The 19,933-nt window shown below is 38.8% G+C and overlaps 1 long non-coding RNA gene across 1 annotated transcript in view; it reads left to right on the plus strand.

Annotated features, from left to right (window-relative positions):
• Positions 1-3,656: 3,656 nt before the first annotated feature.
• Positions 3,657-19,933, plus strand: part of LOC148216710 (uncharacterized) — a 40,120-nt gene continuing 23,843 nt past the window's right edge. Inside the window, exon 1 of the long non-coding RNA XR_015794864.1 lies at positions 3,657-3,706. This is a non-coding gene — a long non-coding RNA (uncharacterized LOC148216710). The remainder of the gene's footprint in view (positions 3,707-19,933) is intronic.

A 19,933-nucleotide genomic window follows, 5' to 3' on the forward strand; every position in this document is an offset into this window, starting at 1 on the left:
TTTTTAGCCTTCATGTGGAGTTGATTTCCTGGTCTGATCTGTCTAGAGGGGCTGACAGGAGCCCCTAAGATCCTTGTAATACATAAATCTTCCCTATGTGCATGCACATCACCTGCTGTGCAGCGCATAGAGATATTTGCCTAGTTCCATAATTATCCCTCCAAATTGCTTCCCCCCATCAGATAATTATCTTAAAACGTATTTAGTCTGAAAGGTTAATCCAGCTAATTTGCTGCAATCGCATGTATATGTGAGAAGAATGCCCTTTTTAATCAAATAGGATTGTTTTGAAAATAAACATTGTATGAAACCCACTAAGATTTGGGTTGCTGCTTCAGTTAAATCTAAGTCAGTTTTATGTTCTGAAAGTGGAGAAAAGAAGGGGTCCCAAGGTTATATAAATTAATTTTCCCACTGAATGAATAGTAATAACAACTAGATTATAGAAGATTATAGAAGATGTGGTGAGATTGGAGAGCACTTGGAACAGATTGTTGTTGATTTTGTTAAAAGAACTTGGCACAAATGGAGGCTTTGCCCCTGGCAACAAACATTGCTGACATTTCTGCCTGATGAGCTATAACCTGAAGGATTGTATGCCATTGTCCTGACAGTTTCTTGTCCTCCTCAGCAATTAGGAATGAATTTATGGATGATGTAAAAGAGCGAGAATCAGAAAAGCTATGGTCTGTGACCTTGGAACTTGAAGGTTTTGGTGATGATCCAGGTCATTTTTAAAAGCCATTTGATTTTATTTTTGTATCCAAAGGGTTATGAATGTCACTTCCCTCTTTACAGAAGCTAATTGACCAGCTATTCTCACATTACTTTTGATTTAAAGAGAATGTATTTTTCCAGAACATTATTACAAACTCTACTGGTGGATGGATTTTTCTTTTTCTTCTGCTGTTTCGGTAAAGATCTCCCAACTCCAGTTCAACTTCTGGTGACTCCTTCAGTAAGTGTATAGGAGTCCATTCCTAACTGTGATGGCACCAAATTTACAAAACTTATGTCCAGAGGTGTCTGCAGAAGGGGACAAATGATGAAATTAGTGTTGTGCTATGTGCAATGATGTTGCATGCATGCATGAAAGGAGCAAGCTTGCATTTCCAGTTGTGATACTTGTCTTTTGGATGAAATAATTAGTTTCTGTAGATACCTTTACATGTATCATGACACCACAACTCAAGCTCCACCCTTTTGTATTTGCAGTGTGATGTCATAATACACATTTCATCACTTGCCCCCATTGACCCTCCTGCAGATGTCTATGCATATGTCCACGTGGTTTTATTGACAAAAGTGGTTTTCATTGCTTTCATTGGGGGACCTTCCAGTCTAGGCTATAGCCTTCAGATGTCCAGGTAGTTTCTCATCTCAGTACTAACTGAGTCCTACCCTACTAAAGATCATTTAAGATCAGCCAACCTATGGTAAGTTTCAAGTGTTTGGATTCTATTAAATTGTGAAATTGGAAGGTTTTACTTCTGAGAGATTGTAAAAACTACTTCATTCCACCATTGTCACTGATATCTGATTACTAAGTTGTCACATAAGACTTGTTCTGCAAAAGTTACCAGCTAGACCTCTGGGGCAGGTATGGCTAACTGAAGATGGCTCTATGAAAGCAGAGCTGATGACCATGGCAAAATGGTGAGTAGACTGGTTCTTCGAAATCTTTCCGGATAAGGAGAGGACAAGAGATTACCTACATGTGCTCTGAGCAGCTGCTGCTTGTGAGGAGACCGCAGGATAGTGGTCTTCCGCAGGATTGAGTGCTGGGAGACTAAGGGATTAGCCATCTTGCTTGCAACTGCAGCACAGCCTTTTAAAGGACACGAAGTTCTCAAGCCTCACTTTCTAATAACTTTTGGAAATTACCTATTAACCATCTTAAAGCTATTAGAGACCTTTGCAATGACAAGTTTGAAAAGTCTTCAACTCTGAACAAAAGAGAAATTAATTATAAGCTTAAGAACTTAAAGAATTTGAAATAAACAGCAAAAAGCTAAATAAGATTTTGATCTAAGAAAGTTATAAATGGACTAAGGGTTAAGATAAATTTGGAATATTGATTTTACTTTAAGATTTTGGAATTAACTATAAAAAATAAACAGCTTCTTGTAGAAAACAGACTGTGTGTTGGGATAAATAAGAATGAAGAGAAATCAAATCCTATGACAATATGTGATTGCATTAAAGATTAAGACTGTTAGAAGTAAAAGGAAGGAATATAAAGTTGGTTTATTTGATCAAGGTTTAAATAAGACATTTTTTTTTCAAAGTTCTGGTAACCCTTTGTGGACTTTTTGCTGTGACCAGGATTGAAAAGCTGACAGTTTATGGATTTGCTTATAGATAAGGGATGGGATATCTGTTTGTAACCTTATAGGGGGTGAAGAGTTATTAAATTTGTTTATACGTATAATGAAGGTTGGAAGTCATTTCTTTATTTATTTCTTTTCTTTTTCTTTATTATTCTTTCTTTTCTTTTCCTTCTTTCTTTTCCTTTTCTCCTGCACTTTTTATTCTTTTTTTCCCATTCTCTTCTCTTTCTCTAAGTTTAGTTTGTATTCGTTTTTATTATTGTAATTAAATTCTTAATAAATATTATATTCAAAAAGCAAAAGTTACCAGTTACGTGAACCCTTAGGTTTGGTTCATATGCATTGATGAAAGATGAAAGATTAGTAATTGTCTCCCAAGAAAGATTTCTTAATTGTGCCCATGTCTTTTCCTGCAGGGGAGATGGGAAGCTTCAATTAATTAACTGTTTTATATTTTTTTCATATTTTAGTGGGATTATGTTGCACTGTGATAAAAATGAAGAAAAGAGAGATGATGATGATGATGATGATAATGATAAATCAAGAATTGAAGTCTCCTTACCTCATTAAGAGAAATTGGCATTAGTTAATTAAGAGACTAATATTTCTGTGCTCATGGTAAATCAGTAAAATGGGTTGATCCTGCAATGTTAATTAATTGCCTAGGAGTGCTTCAGAAGCCTATCAGTGCAATCCTATACATAAATTCTTAGATGTCAGGCTCACTGCATCCAATGGGATTTCCTTTCAGGTGTATTTACTGTATATATCTCACCCTGAAAAGAATAATTGTTCGCTATGCTCACTAGGCAGACTGGTGTTACAGTTGCAGTTTGCCTGGCACACCATATCCTTGGGAGTCTAAAGTCATGGTTATTTTCCTACAGCACCGCTAGTGGTGTGTCCTAACAATTAAGTTGATTTTTCTGAAATGGCTTTTCGGACTCACTGAAAATGCTGCTGGAGTCTGCTTCTGCTTTCACGGTGCCTGCTTCTGTCTTTCCTCTTGTCCAACGAAAGGAGGCTGGCTGAAAATGCAGGGAAACTGCTGTTCTCATTTGGAGATTATTTATAATAGTAGCCATGCCAGTGTTGATAACTCCAGATTGCCAGAGGCTGCCATTTGTCATGTCATTGTCTTTCTGTAGTCTGTCAGATACAGAACTCCCAATAGTAATCAGCTCTCAAAAAAAAAAAAATGTTTGGAACGGAAGGAGACCACTTTATCCCCTTCTGTCAACAATATGCCCTTTGGATGGATCTGAAATCCATCAGAATTAGTCTTATAATTCTGGGCTAGCAGGATGCCTGCCGCAAGTCTAGTTATAGCAGCACCCGTTACAACATCTCAAAGGGCTTCCGTCCAGTTTTCCAAGGTAAGATGAGCTCCCTTCAGATATTTTCTGTGTGTTTCTGCAGACATTTGTGCATGCAGTGTAACTTTCTGACTTAATATAAAATGAATGTTAAGACTTTCCTTTCCCTTTTTTTAAAAAAAGGACAAGATGAACACTTCGCTGAACTGCCTGTTAACATTCATTAAAATTGTTAAGTCGGCTTCTGGAAAGCTGTGCTTTTATTAAATCATGAATTTGAGTATTATATATAGCAATCCTGACCCATAAATCCATTAGCTGATTGGGGTTAGAATGAGGTGACAAGCATGTCCACTTTGGAAACCTCAGTTATGATTACGGAAAGCCTTGCAGGTGAAAGTCTACTAGCAGTGGTATTCTGTCAGCAACAGGCCACAAAATGAACTATTCCCTTATAAAGCTGGCTACCCCTAGAACTAAAAGGACGATAACCAATAGCTCTGGAGACCCTACCACCAGCTGGATCAGCAGAGTTCAACAGGGACTGGGAAATGGTGGGGGGTCTATGAGTTTACATCATATTCAGAGCCCTATTTAGGATTGTTCTCAGAGCAATTCAAGAAGATACTTAGTGAAGAGAATACTATACAAGTACTAATTCAGAAAAAAATAAACCATGGAGTAGATTGTCCCTTTAACCACTATTCAAGGAGTGCCAACAAAGCAATTCATTATAGTTATTAGAGGCTTTATTGCAATTGATTTGCAGTCAACTGCAAGCTGAAAATAATTGTGCATGTATCTCTGTATGTGTTTGTGTGTATCCTCCATCGCTTTTTCATAGACACATGTAGATCCAGGGCACCTCCATACTGCCTTTGTTTGCACTGTACTTCTGCCAGAATCATTGTTCTAATGACCCATAACTGGCTTCACTTCTGCCAGCTCAGAAACACAACGGGAAAGAAACACATTTTCTGCTGCAGGGTTTGGCTCTGAAGTTGGCAAAAGTAGTTGGGATCCAGGATAGGCACCGCCAAGACAACCTTTTCCTGGTCTTGCACAATAGCCAGGGACTCAGACAAAACACAGGTTTGAATTAAGGCAGTATTATGGGGTGTGAATGCAGGGATTCCGGGAAATTGGATCATGTATGACAAAGAAGCTAAAGAGATTAGATAGTTGCAGAGAAGCTTTAAAAAGACTTTTATATCTTATAGAAGATGTAGAGCAAATACCCACAGCTGAGCAGATATTTTCAGAAAAGAAATGTGATAAAAGATGTTGTGGACCAGGAGGGGCAACCTAGGGAACCCACTTTTGGGATCCTTGGAGCAAACGCTACAACACCTTCATATTTTGAAAATGTGATGGCTAAAAATCAACAATTAACTATTCTGCCAATTTGAGCTGGAAAATTCATGAAAAATGTGTAAGCCCTAAAATAGATTTAACATGATTTTTAAAAAAGAAAGAAAAGTCAACGGTATATATGTGAGACAAGCTCCAGCCACTTTATATTATGGCTACGGAGTTCATTCTCTGCAAATATTAAACCTGGCCATCAACCATCAAAAAATTATGTCTTCTTAGAGTCCTTACAGGCAAGTGAAAATAAATCATCAGATCTTGATGATATTCACTGGAGTCCTTAAATAAATAAATATTCCAACCTTCTAACAAAAATAATTTTCTCATATGAAACTGATTATTTTCTAATAGAAATACGGTATATCTGTCCTCAGTATTAGTCTCTCTACAAAAAACGTAACTGGAAAATGGCTAAAGTAATCCAAGTAGACCTGGCAAGTTGCAATGTGAAAAAAAGGACCTAAATGGAATCCAGGAAAATGCAATCCAGTCTATTTATTATCTATTCCAGGCAAATTGTGAAAATAATGGCAATGCACTATTAGAAACAACATTACGAAGCTTACAACAGGGCAAGTCTTGTAAAAGAAGAATGAACATGGCTTCTGTATAGATAAGTCCTGACTTGCTACCTCTTTAAAGTTCTTCCAATGCCATTGGGTCAGGCTTGCTCAGTGTCTTCCTCACCCCTCCTGCATTTCCCCTCTCACTCTATGTACATAGATACAGTACATACTGCATACACAATAGTCCAACTTTTTCCTTACCAAGTTTGTTGAACAACAGCTGTTGTGCAAAAAAAAAAAAAAAAAGTCTAACTTCTAGCAACTTGCCCTCTCTTAGACCTGCTCCATGTCCAGTCTTCCAGATCCATTCAGCATCTTGTCAGCTTCTTGGCTCTGCCAGTCCTCATCTACTCTTCCAGCCATTACTTACTGAGTGCTCCTTACACTCTTAGTCTGATGCACTGGGTGATCCTTCTGTTCAGAAGTGGAATTTGTTCGCTGATCTGCCTTCCTTGGACCCCAGTTGCAGGTAGACACCCCCACCAGAGCACCCAGCCAGGCAGGAACATCTGGTGTGTTCTCCCTTTATCTTTTCCTCACTGGTTTTCCTAACTGGGTTGCTTTGTCTTTTACCTCCCTTTTGTCTTCTTAAGTTGCCTTTAACTCACAGGTAACCTTTCTCTTACTTTAAGCCTTTTCTTCCTTTCTAGCTTGTCCTCAAGTAATCTTTGGACTTACTTTAAATCTCTTCCTCCTTTATATCTCAAGTTTGCCTTGCTAAGTAACCACTTCCTTTTCCTAGCTATTTCTTCCAGAATTGGCCTCTTTGGATCAAACCTTTTTTGTGTCAAACAAAGGCCATTGGTCTGTGTCCTTATACCCCAAAACTCCACATCTTTTATATATTTTCTGAACTCTTAAGTTTTGTTTCATCCCCTCACCTCTTCAGGGTGACTTCTCCCCTTCCTTCAGAAGTTCCCCAATTCCTTGCAGAACCCACTTCATCTGGTGAACCTCTTACCTTGTGATCAGTTACCTTATTTCCCTTTATTTGTTCTTATATCTGAAGCCTTTTTCCTACATCTTGCAAATTTCAGCTCTGGGCACCCAGATTATTAGGATTCAAGTTATTTTCTTGCTTATCATAGCAAACCCCTACTACTTTGAACTGGCTTCACTTGTTTTCTGAAATTCATGGCAATCCCTGGGGAATAGAAATATGAAATTAAATGAAAAGTGCATGTTTTTGAAAGTGCATACTTTGAGATGATGTCACTAATGTACTCATGGATTTTTTTGGGGGGTGCTGATTCTTACTATTATATTATTGTATTATTTTTACTACTATTATATCTAATAATAGTGGAAGATTCTATTTCTTTAAAAAGGAAATGCCTTTTCTAATCCTGCTCCTTGTTAGTTGGGCTGAACCTTCTCATCTTCAGGTGCTCTCCCAGGTCATGTTTCAGTGCAACATTCAACCATGACTGCATAATAAGCTCCTTTCAGATCCATTCCCAGTTTATACTTCTAATAAGCTGTTTATCTTCTGTAACTAGCATTTGGGTCACATCTCTGCAAGAAGTTCTGAAAAAAATTCCTTCTGCCTTCCTTTGGTGTATCTTCTGACTGATCTTCTGAAATAACTACATGGGGTCAGAAAGGGAATGAATAATATAATCACCTTGGCAAAGAAAGAAAAGGCAAAACAAAATTACTCCTGCAGGCCCTGGTTTTAGCAAATATCTGTGACAACCAAAGTACATGAGTCCAAACATTGGGAGGAGGGGTGTAGAAGGGCTGACAGAGAGGTTTCAGGATAACCTTGACAATGTGGCAGGAAAACAAATTTTAAATGCTGTTGACACAAGTAACTCAAATCAAGTCCAGCTGGTTTTTCTCTTAAGTTACCTTTATGATCTAAAATGGTTGCAGCATAGAGATGGTCTGAATTTAAATTAAAATATTCATTGCTGATCACATTTACCAACAAAACACCAGAAATAAATATTTCCTTCCAATGTCCTTTTGCAAGACAAAATGGAATCAGCGAGGCTCACGTTTAGCATATTTTAGTTGTATTAGGTAATAAAGAGAAGGTTGATTTCAGTGATTCCAGTGAAACAGTAGCTGATTGTTTACTTTTAAGGATCCAGGTATTTTAACAAAATTAAGAGGTTCTTTTTTTATTTGAATGTTCTTTACAGATTGTGGTTACTAATATAAATGGTGCTGTGCGCGTTCTTATAGAAGAGTAAACCACAGAGCTAAGTAGCTCTTCATTTGCCTATAAATACAGAGAGAGACTGATACATTGATACTTGCCAGAGTAACCTAAGCCTAAAACCATTTCCTCACTTAATATAAATAAGCAGGCTGCATTTTTAGCATATGCAATGGGGAGTTTTTTATGTTATTATTTGAAACTAATGGTGTGTTGAAATTGGCCTTGTAATTTCACAAAGTTTCTTTTCCGGTGAAAAAGGGATACATTTTTCTGCCTTATTTAGTGGACGCTTGAGAATTACTTTTGAATTTCTCTTGATAATATTTTTGAGCTTCATTGTCCTTGCTGGTGAAAGGCGTTACTGGCTATTGTTGCTTTCTGTTCCAGGATATGCCTTTCCTTCCTTAGGAGGCATCCCTAGTTGCCCACGCTTTCTAATCTGAAAAACCCAGGGGGAAGAGTTTTCTCCTAATGCCTTCCCCTGAGACTTAATTGAAGCGTGGAAAATCCAGGAGGCTGAAGACTTTTGAAGGATGAATACACAGTGAAAGACGTGCTGGGCAGAGAAAATCTCCTGCATGCATCCGGGAAGTATCATAACATTTGCACTCCATTCCTTGAAATGAATGAGCTTCAGTGATATGGGGAACTGGAAAATATGTTGCTGGAACCACAGGAGCTACTGCAGCCCCCCTTGAACAGAATGGTAGAAGCCATGGTCCTGGGTCTTAGCCCCACTGAGAAACAGTAGTACAGTTCTATTCCAGCCAGGCACTTCCTGCCCTCTTCTGTTGAGCCCCCACAAGCAATCGTCGTGCCTGCTGAGACACTGATGGGAAAAGAGGAGATAGGTGCTTTTCAAGGGCAACGGCGATGAGCCAACTGGGCCCATTTCAGAGTTCTGAGTGAGAAATAATAGCATGATTCACATTAAAACTCCCATTAACTTTGGTGAAATTAATTCAGGTGATAAATATGCATTTATATAGCAAATATTAACCAACCAAATTCAGATTACAGTAAAAGTCTTGCAAACAAGCTAGAAGCCCAAAGGCCTACACAAGCATTTATTTGATGCACAGATTAAGCTGAGAGATCACTGATATATTTCTCCAAAAAGCACAATTAATTTTGAGTTGCTGCAGGTGCACCCAGGAAAACAAGTTCTTGGTGGGAACTGAGAGCAGCCCCTGCCTGTTTGCCCAACCCTGGCAAAAACTATGAGAAAAGAGGAAAGTCTTCAGCAAATTATCCCTCTTTCAAATATGGAGCCCAGATAAGTGACAACATCCAACAGGCTTAGAAAGATCTCAAAAACTAAACAGGGTCAGATTAGTTGCTATGTAGATGGGAGACTACCACAAGATCCTGGGAATCTGGAAAATCTGGAAGAAGGCAATGGCAAACGACTTCCATATTGATCCCAAGAAAACTTCATCAACATATCCAGGAATCACTTGGAGTTGAGGGGCTTGACTAGAAGGGGTCTTGCTTTCCCATACACAGGCATATATTGCCAAATATTGTTCAAAAAGCTCTGAATGAAAAAATAATAATAATGAGGAAACTGATAGGCAGACTGTCAAAAATGTCTGCCAGTGATCCTTTCCATACACAATTGCCACAGCACATTGAGCAATATTGTACTATACACAAGTTCCAATCTTTTCCATACATCCATACATCCATAAAACATAATACAGAAAAGCAGCACAGGATTCTAGGGGTTTCTTTTTTGTATGGAAGAGTCACCCCCGCCCTGACACTTGTGAATAGAACACTCCCTTTTGATCACTTGTGCAGTGAGGTAATTTTAGACTCCTTTGATGATGATGGTAATGAAGAAGATCTTGAATTTTCTTTCTGGCATATGTACTGTAATTCAAGATAACAAGCCAAAAGAGAAAGTTCTCATCCCATAAATCATGACAGGAAATGAGGAATGCATGGGGAACAAGTTGGTTTATAGCAAATTGCATAATAAATAAAAGTAAATAAAACTTGTGATGTTGCTGAACTGTAATTCCCTGCAACCTTACCAGCAGGGTGATGATGAGGGATAATCAGAACTGTAAACCAGCATCTGTATGATCACAGGAGTTCAGTTACAAACAAAGATGCATCATGAAGGGAGTTTAACATTTTCCTAAAACTATATTCTCATATTTGTGGTTAACATTTATATTACTCTTTAATAGAGTTAATAATTTTCATTATGCAAAAATACGAATTGTCTGTAACATCTCAATTATTACTGTAAAAAATAAGATAGCAAATGTTTTATAGCAAATATGCTAAAACCTTATTCCCTCTATGCAATATCAAATACAAGTACCCCTTACTTTTCCTGTATAGTCCTTCCTCAGTGCAAATTGCAATTAGTCCAAAATATGATGAAAATTCATGTATTCTACTTATTAGAAACAACAACAACAAAAGGTTAAACTACCGTATATACTTGCATATATGCCCATCTATGGATAAGCCGACCCTTGAATTTTTAACCAAAATACCATGAAAAATGCACCACCTGCAGATAAGCTGAGCCTCAAAGTTTTCACATGTTTTAATTTTCACAATTGGCTTGTCCGTGGGTGGCACATTTTTCATGGTATTTTGGTTGAAAATCAGAGGGTTGGCTTATCTGTGGATGGGCTTATCTAGGAGTATATATGGGTACTTTAAAAAAGTATTACCATATATACTCACGGATAAGCCCAGCCACGGATAAGCCAAACCCAATTTTTTGGGTGTATTTTGGCACCTAAAATTCTCGGCTTATCCACAAGTGTATACGGTAAGTCTTACAGCATTTTATAAATTACAGACGTGCAATGGTCAGTGCTGCTACATGTTCTATGGTTGTAAATGGTCACATTTTTGACAAGATGAATTTCTGTCTTATGGAACTGCAGCTGTTTCAGTTTAGAATTCATTTTAACAATGATGCCAGGTGCCCAAAATATGTGTTTCTACATCTTGGAGCATTAATTATTCTAAAGCAGACAGAGGAGAAAAAAGAAAGGAAGGGGAAAAAAGAAGCCACATAATAAACTCTTATGGTTGCTGTAGTGGTTCCTCTTGTTGCCTACTGAAGATTCAGCTGAGTGGTCTCTCTCACTCTGATTTTATGATGGAAACATGGCTCGGTCAGTTCTATTTGTTCATAGTTTAAATCAGCTACCAAAAACCCCCAACCCTTAACAACACCAGTTCCAGCTGTGTGGGTTTTTTTCTTTGCTAAGTTAGAAGCCTCCATCTAATCTTTCATTGTACGTATTAAACTCTTCTGACCCAAAGATATTGCTTGAGTCATGCACTGCAAGAAAAAAAACACCTTCGTGTTCACAAAATGAAGAAGTCACCAGAATTCCATTAGGCAAACTGTTAGGATAATCAACTGAATGTGGCCAGTGTGAAAGATTCCTTAAATTATTTTAAGCTTTCTGAGTAGATGCTCAAGTGCTCAAATCCAGCACTATCAAGTTTAATTATCTCAGAGGACTCCTTTGCATATGGCTGCTCTACGTTTCAGTGGAGGGGCTGAGCCAGTGCCTGGAGGTGGTAATGGGATTGGTGAAGAGCAGAAATCTGAAAGCTCAGCCTTGATAAAAGAAAAGCTCTCTGAATGGAAGTTCTATGGATCACCCTGGTTTGCATCCCTCAGAAAGATCAGATTGGGATCTATGCTGGAGTCCTTTTGATTATGGGGTATGGATATATGGATGGTTATTCTCCATAATTAACTTGCTGTCCATGACGAACAAAACTGCGCTACATTTACTGTGTTGAGAATATAAATACCTTCTTTATAACTTGGAACAAACAGGAGATTTGGAGAGGCTGCTAATAGCCACCAGTTGCTTGGTTTTAGTCCAGTTTCCTATCTGTGAACATCCACGGGCTTGAACTGCCATTCCTTCACTCCTGCACATTTGATATAACTTTTAGAAAATAAATATTGAAATGGTCCACTTCTGAGCCCAGTTTAAGATCCTGGCAACTTACCTACAGAGACCTACATGACAAGTATTGAAATAACAGAAGCAAAACATACCTGACAACTATCAAAGCCCTCTTTTTGGCACCCCTACAATCACCAGGAGGAGAGGCTGGGTCCACCGAGAACAGCTTCCAGATGTGAAGTTCCATCTAAGGGAGGAGAAGGAGGAGTTGTTTCCAGCCTCTACCTCGACATCAGGTAAAAGGGACCCTATTCTCCCAAAACTTTTAAGTAGGTTTTAAATAAATCCCTGCAGCATGCTGGCCAGCAGAGAGTAGTCAAGACAGTAGGCCAGCTATAATTTACTTTCTTACTGGGTAGGTCAGGAGAGTAGCCAAGGCTTGCAGTGATTCCTGCTTGAGGAAGTTTTCAGGACATAGTATAATAGAAAGTTCCTATCACCAGTGAAATGAAGAGTATTCATGGTTACTCCAGTCTACATCTCTGCAGAAAGCCCAGTTTTGATACTCTTGACACGTGCTGTCATCTTCCTTTATTGTGATGTCAAGGACAGCTCTGTGTGTGCAAGAGTGACGTCTGGGCATAAAGCAGCTTCTGAAATTGCCCCGAAGAAAGAATGTTTGGCTTTTGCAGGAGCCCTCGTGTACATTGGCACTTGCATAAATGCAATCAGCTTTTCGAAAGGCTGGATTCTTGTGGCTCTTCCGAGCAAAAGTGTCATGAGGTGATAACTGCAAAGATGTCACATGGCTGGAAAAGGCATTGAAGTGCCAGCTGCACATTTCTCCTAAGGGAGAGGATTGATATCCACAATAAGCTGAAAATGAATTGAATGGGCTGTCTGTTTTTCAATTGTCAGCAGCTATTTTTTTCTAAGCAAGAAAATCTCAGTGGGCATTAACCGAGTTTTTAGAAATAACTAACCGTATTGATTTGTCATGTGGATAGAGTGTATGCTTTCATCTAATGTAAGCTGTATCAACTAATGTAAGCTTTGCATCCCTGACATATAGTGTTTCTCTCTTTATCATTGTCTGTTTATTAAATAATTTTATTCCGCATTTAAGCCCCACGTTTTTGCAGGAGAGGTAGCAACAAACAGCAGAATCCTGGAAGAATCATTAACAGGCAAGGCAAATCTCTCTTCAGGGAAAGATAATCCAGAGAGTACCCAAGATGATGGGAAACCCAAATCTCAGATTCCAAAAATCATCTGAATGTGTAGAAAGACTGATATGGGAGTGAATGTTCTTTAAAATACCCAGTGTCAAAACATTTAGGGCTTTAAAGATTAAAAGTGGCACTTCAGATGGAATACCCTGAGCAATCACGATCCAGGAAAGTTGCCATTTCCAAGGGCTTTTTCAAAAACAGCCTGACACAGAACATTTTACAGACACCTCATGTGGCTGCCAGTTATTGACTACAGTTTTGGTAAATTCTGCAGCTAGATTTCAAAGGTGACATGGCTGGTTTTGCCTTTGCTCCCCTTTATACAAGGAATGCCTCAATGGTGCATGAATTGTCAGACTGATCTGTTGTAACTGTTGTCTGCTGGAAATGCAAGACTTGTGCTTTAAACACACACCTTCGATCAAGTCCATCTCATAGGAGCACTACTGTGTTATACTGCAAGTTGTTGTATGTTGTTGAACTTTGATCTCACTTTGATCAGTGCATCCAGGATCCCAGGCTTTTTTTCCTTCCCCAAACGGTTTCATTTAATCAGTGGCTCTCCTTAATCTTAATATAAAATGTCATCTTTTCAAATGAGATTATTTCCCCTCTGAAATTAAAAGTGTGAATTTGTAAAACAGCTTGTATAATATGAAATTAAAATCCTACTAATTTAAAATGTGTGAGGTTTGTTGATGTCTTGGGCTGCTAGAAAAATGTTGAAAATTAAATAGCTATCCCAAACGTATCTCCTGTTTTGTTGGCTATTTAAATAGCAATTTGTCTCTGCAGCATGACAGCTTGCCTATTCCTCTGCAAACTTCTTAAGACAAAAAGACAGCTTTTCTCCATGCTAGCAGGACATAAACGGAACATGTTGTGAATTTGATTTCTAACTTGGCTGGTTATGTTTAAACGCCTGCTATGATAGCAGGAATTTGCTCCAGGGTTCTTTCTCTATTTTCCTCTTTTCTAATGGAAAACTGCTGTTTAGATGATATTGCTTTTAACACTGCAAGCTTTCTACTGAGATGAGGGATTCATGTTAATGTTTGTATCATTAATCTTCAAAACATGAAAATGTCAGTGAAGAATGTTGCCAAAGTTCTTTTCAGATTAGCATGGCTTCCTCAACAACCTCACCCAGCAATTTTGCATAGGCTAATCACCTTGGTTAATTATCATGGGATCAAGCAATGATACCCCACCAGTACCTTTCTGAACTGGACATCCACAGGAATGGAGCCACTGAAGAAATTTACCTCTGTGCTTAAGAGCCATTCCAGAAAGATGTTCTAATTAGTGGTACTGAAGCTGCTGAAAGGCCCAGCAGGTTGGACTCCATCAGCTTTCCTTCTAGTGCTGGTGATCCTTTTAGGATAGACCAAATCCACATTAAAACATAGATTGACAATGGATCAAGATAATCAGAATGGCATGACAGTTGAACTTCACCTCCTTGCAAAAAAACCACCTTATGCTAGGAGAGTATATTCACTACCTGAATTGCAGGGGTTAGTACAACAGTATATGAGAGTGCTGCCGCTGGGTAGAAGTGGCAACTGAGGCCTGGTCATGTGCAGAAGTGATACTGTATGGAGGGCTTTGCATCAACCCTCTGGGTGTTCTCCACAACCTAGAGTGGCCAAAATGTTGACAGAGCCTCATCTGTACAAAGGAGATGGAATTTTGCAACTTTCCATATCAATCAAGCCTATTCTTATTGCACCAAGAACTGAGGATAGAGTTGAGAATTAAATTACCAATTTTAGCAATACAAAATAAATTAGCACTCTTCACTAACATTTATTTTTTTCTTACAACTTTAATGTATTGATATTTAGTTGGATAGGTATAGGATTTATCTATTGCCTCAACTTCAGTGGATTTCCTCATTTATACCCTGCCTTTATTCATGTAATAAGAGAAGATGTTTCACAAAAATAGCAATAAAGTGAAGCTGAGATAAAAATGCAGCCAACAGATCAGAAGCAATACAGTAAGATGGATGGGTACCAAAATGCTTCGCTGATTCTTTATCTACAGTTTTACCTACAATTTTCCAGGTTTCTATTTCTTTTATGAATACATATAATTTTTTTACATTTTTAAATTTTTATAAAAGCTTACATTTTATAGTTTTTACATATAATTTTATTAAGAATTTTGATTATAATAGTAAAATCTAATACAAACTAAACTTAAAGAAAGAAAAGAGAATAGAAAGGAGTAAAAAGTGCAAGAAAGAAGAAGAAAGAGAAAAGTAAAAATATAATAAAGAGAAAAGAAATATATAAAGAAGTGACTTCCAACCTTCATCTCAACAAGTATAAATAAATTTAGTGATTTTTCACCCCCTCTAAGATTACAAACATTTATCTCTTCATCCCATATCCCATCTTTTATCTATTAAAAAAACGCATAAAACATCATCTTTTCAGTCCTGGTGTCAGCAGAAAATCCCTAAAGGGTTGCCAGGTGTAACATACAGTGGTACCTCGGGATACAAACATCTCTACTAACGAACTTTTCGGGTTACGACCAGCTCCGGCCGCAAAAATTTACCTTGATGTGCGAACTCCACCTCGGGGTATGGCCATTTTTCCGCCCTGACCCGTGGTCCGCGGCCATTTTCCCGCCCCTGACACATGGTCTGCGGCCGTTTTCCTGCCGCACCGCACTGCGCCGCGCCACGCCGCGCCGGCCGTTTTCCTGCCACACCGCGCTGTGCCGTGCCCAGCCGTTTTCCCACCGTGCCACGCCATGCCCGGCCGTTTTCCCGCCGTGCTGCGCGGCGCCCGGCCATTTTTCCGCCCCGATGCGTGGTCCGCGGACGCCAGAACGGATTAACGGTAATTACATTGAACCTTATGGGAAAATTTGCTTCGGGGTGCGACCAAATTCGGAGGGTGGAACGGATTAACCGGATTTACATTGAACCCTATGGGGAAATTTGCATCGGGTTACGACCAACTCGGGATACGCCCAGAGTCACGGAACGGATTAAATTCGTATCCCGAGGTACCACTGTATCTTGTTTTAATCTTGATCAAATAAACCAACTTTATATTCCCTCCTTTTACTTCTAACAATCTTTAGTTCATTCAAATATTGTCATAGGATTTGATTTCTCTTCATTTCTTCTTTGTCCCATCACAAAGAGATCTTCAATGCTTTAACAGGACACTCTCTTGATTTGTCATTTGTATTTCCCTTTTAAATTTTAAAACCTAAGCCAGTTTCTTTTATAGATCCAGTGATCTAAGTCATTCTCTTGGCCTGTCAGTTGCTAATCCATTTTCAATACCATCTCTATCTAGATAAAAATGGTTTTCCATCTGTCATTTCTTCAATAACATCTTTTGGACATAATTTATCCATAGCAGCAGACATCATTACTGACATTGTTGATATTGTGACTACTATTTTCTGATTCCATTCTTCAAAAGTCGTCTTCAGTATTTTTATTGTTATAACGTCTTGCAGTATATAATAGGCTTATAAATCTTTTTTCTACCTAAAAACTCTAGTGTCCAGTTTTTGAAATCATGAAATTGCTTATCTTTGTTATGTCTTATAAAAACTAAAACAGAATCTATTTCTCATGTGAAGCTGTTTGTTCTTTATAATTAATTGCAAAACTGTATTGTAAAAGTTTCAATATTCCAATTTTATCTGGACCCTCAATCTGTTTATACTACTAAAACTCTCATGTCTGTAACCTTCAACTGGATGAAACAGTGCAGGGCAACAATTTTTGAACCAAGGTACCTCAAATGGGCTAATTTACAGAATGTGCCCAATGGGATTGAAATTTGGGAGATTTGTGGCTGCTTCAGCACTGCTGCTCTGCCATGCTGCCATGGTCAGCCCAGGTCATGTAACTGTAATGGGCATATCTCCATCCTCTTTCCTGCCTCCCTCTGTCCCCTGGACCCAATCAGCTGGCAGCAAGGCCTGATGGGTGAGTGGCGATTGGCTGCTTTGGAAATGAGGCAGAAATTTGAAATGTCTTAATGGAGTGGGTGTTGAAGGAAGGATGAGGGAGTGACTCGGATGCCTGCTGGCAAGGTAGGACTGGCTGGGGGATGCCAGTGATCGATGGGTAAGCCTTCTTCCTCTCTCGAGGGAGAGGACCCTTGGGGACACACCGGAATGGAGAACAGGGGCACAGTTTTCCTCATGGTCCGTGGCTCCCTTTGTTTGCCTGCCCTCAGCAAAGTGGCAGTCAGTTCCACGGGTCAGCTGAGGAGGAGGAAGAGGAGGAGGTGGCTTCACCAGAGCTCTCCTGAGGGTCGTGAAGGGAGGGCAAATGGTGCAATATATTATAGGAAGGAAGGAAGGAAGGAAGGAAGGAAGGAAGGAAGGAAGGAAGGAAGGAAGGAAGGAAGGAAGGAAGGAAGGAAGGAAGGAAGGAAGATTTCTGATGCTCCTGCGAGCTTCTCACAAGCAAAGTCAATGGGGATGCCAGCAGCAAGTTGCTGACACTCCCACTGCTTTTTTGCCCTTGGTCATTCTGTTTCTCTGTTTAGGTAAGGAAATATTTCTAAAACAATGACCCAACAGGTCACGGGTTGTCTAGTAACTTTCTAAGATCAAAATCTTATTTCGCATTTTGCTATTTATTTCAGATTCTTTAAATTCTTAAGTTTATGATTAAAATTTTCTTTCGTTCAGGATTGAAGGCAGATTCACTCAGCATTTTCAGACTTGTCCTGAAGGTCTCTAATAGCTTAGAAATAGTTAATGAGAAATTTCTGAAAGTGATTAGAAAGTGAGGTTTGCGAACTTAGTGTCCTTTAAAAGGCTCCACCGTGATTGTGAGCAAGATGGCTAATCCTGTCATCTCCCAGTGTGCAAACCCATGGAAAATTGCTATTCTGCAGTCTCATATGAGGACCAGTGGTCCAGAGCACATGTGGGTGATCTTCTACCCTCTCCTTATCTGGAGAGGTTCCAAGGAACTGATCTATTCCCTGGTTCCTTGGTCTTTGCCATGGTCTTCAGCTCTACTTTCGCAGAGTCATCTTTAGTTTGCCATACCTCCCCCAGAAGTTTCTATTTCTTTTATTATAGAGGTCCTTATTTTTTCCCCTCTGTTTGGAGGACAATTTTCTTTAATCCAATTTAAAGCAATTTTTAAGCATTTATTTTCTGTGTGCTTTTCTTTTTTCTTACTTTGGCTCTTCTTTGATAGCTCTACCAGCTATCTACCTCTATCCATCCAACCATCCATCTATCCATCCATCTTATATTTTTTTGGCATTTCTTTCAGAAGAAATTACATTTCAAAATACTCTCTTTTCCTTTGTGCTCATGAACACAATAGTAGGCAGAAAGATGCTATATGAGATGGAGAAATATTGGAGAAAAAAAAAAAGTAGAAAAGCCATCTCAGTTAAGTCAAATACTGTAGAAAGAAATATGATGTTCAATTAAATGCTAAGACTCCAGTTGTAATGCTTTAGCATTGAATGGAATTATCGATAGTTTATCCAGCAAGTATGCTGATGGAAAATGTGAAAGGATAGGCATGAAATGTCCATGAAATTACTCTTCTTAGGGAAAACCATGCAGGTAGTAATATGATTTGTCATGCATACACATGCTAGGAGTTTTAATGTCATAAGGATCTGCTGAGAAATTCTGTGTAATGTACTATTATTGTAAAATGATTCTCTCCACCCAGCCTCCAGTACTGAAATCAGAATGTGTATGGCCAAAGACATTATGTGATGGATCTTCACGAAGGACTAACTGGAGTTATTTAAATGATGAAGGAAAAAAATGTTTAAATAATTTAAGTCACTAACTTAAGTCCTATTAATTTCAGTAGGTTGATTTCAAATATACCTAAGTTTGGATACAACTCAATATGCCTACAATAGCATGTCGCTCCTTTAGTGCAGGAAATGGCCTTTATTTTGTGACTTGTTGATGGTGTGTCTTACCAGGAGTAGCTAATAAAATACAGCTGAGATGCCCTTAACTGTGGCAATCATCACTTGATACGCTAAGTCTTTTAAGTCAATGATAGAAATGCAGATTGTGCATGAACTGACATTCCTGACGTGAATGCCTCTTATCCAGGCGCATTTATGATAAGAGCCAAGTTTGCAGCAAGGCAAGCTGACAAGAGAGGCAGCAGATTGACCCTGATACCCAAAGAGTCCAAGTACTCAGGCATGGTAATTCAGGTTTGTGCAGAGGAGCAGGGTACCAACTGTGTGGCTATGCCACTCCACTCCCGCACCTTTTAGCAATGGCCATTGGAGGAACTGTGTAAATAAAAAGGATGGAGAAAAGTAGAAGGATTTTTTCTTTCTTTCAGACAACCCTGCAAAGACCCTAAGTCTTTGGCACTCTTAATACCTCATTCCCACAATCTCCATATAATATCATCAGCAAGAGTTTTTTTGTTTTTTTAAAGCAAGAGCAAATCAGACCAACCAATGTGGAGAAAATTATGAAGCAAGAAGTAAAACAAAATTAAGAATGATTGAAACCAAGTGGAACCAATTAATGAGTATAAGCCTACAACAAGCCTATATAGGCTTCTGCTAAGATGACTCATTAACATGTAGTTGGAGTAAGGCTATGCTCCTTCAAAGCTCGAAACACAACAGGACACAGTTGTCTGATTTGCCCAGTATAAGTTTCAAAATGGTATGTAAAACTCCACCTCCAATATGCAGCTTAAGAGCTCAGAAAGCTGGGACTTGGTGCTATAGAATAGAAAAAGAAGGGGCACCTTTTGTTGTTTGCCCAAGAAAAATGCCTTGGTGGGGAGAGGAAGGAAGGTTTAGAGATCATCAGATCTGTCCTCGCATCAGAATAATCCTTTCAATAGGATGTCTCAAATGTACCTTTAGTTGGATGGCAAGAAAGTGGGTGGTAGAGAGTGATTTATATATAGATTTCATTCTCACTATAAATCAGATTTCACTATAATTTCCACTATGGTTGGTGGTGCTCTTTCTTGCAATCAACCAATTTATTTTCTTAGTTAATCATTCTCTTTTTGAGGCACCAAGGCAAGATGG

This window comes from Python bivittatus, unplaced genomic scaffold (genome assembly GCF_059951505.1).
Source record: "Python bivittatus isolate LINGU-HERP-01145 unplaced genomic scaffold, Pbiv_v1 ctg000080_np1212, whole genome shotgun sequence".
NCBI classification, from domain to species: Eukaryota; Metazoa; Chordata; class Lepidosauria; order Squamata; family Pythonidae; genus Python; species Python bivittatus.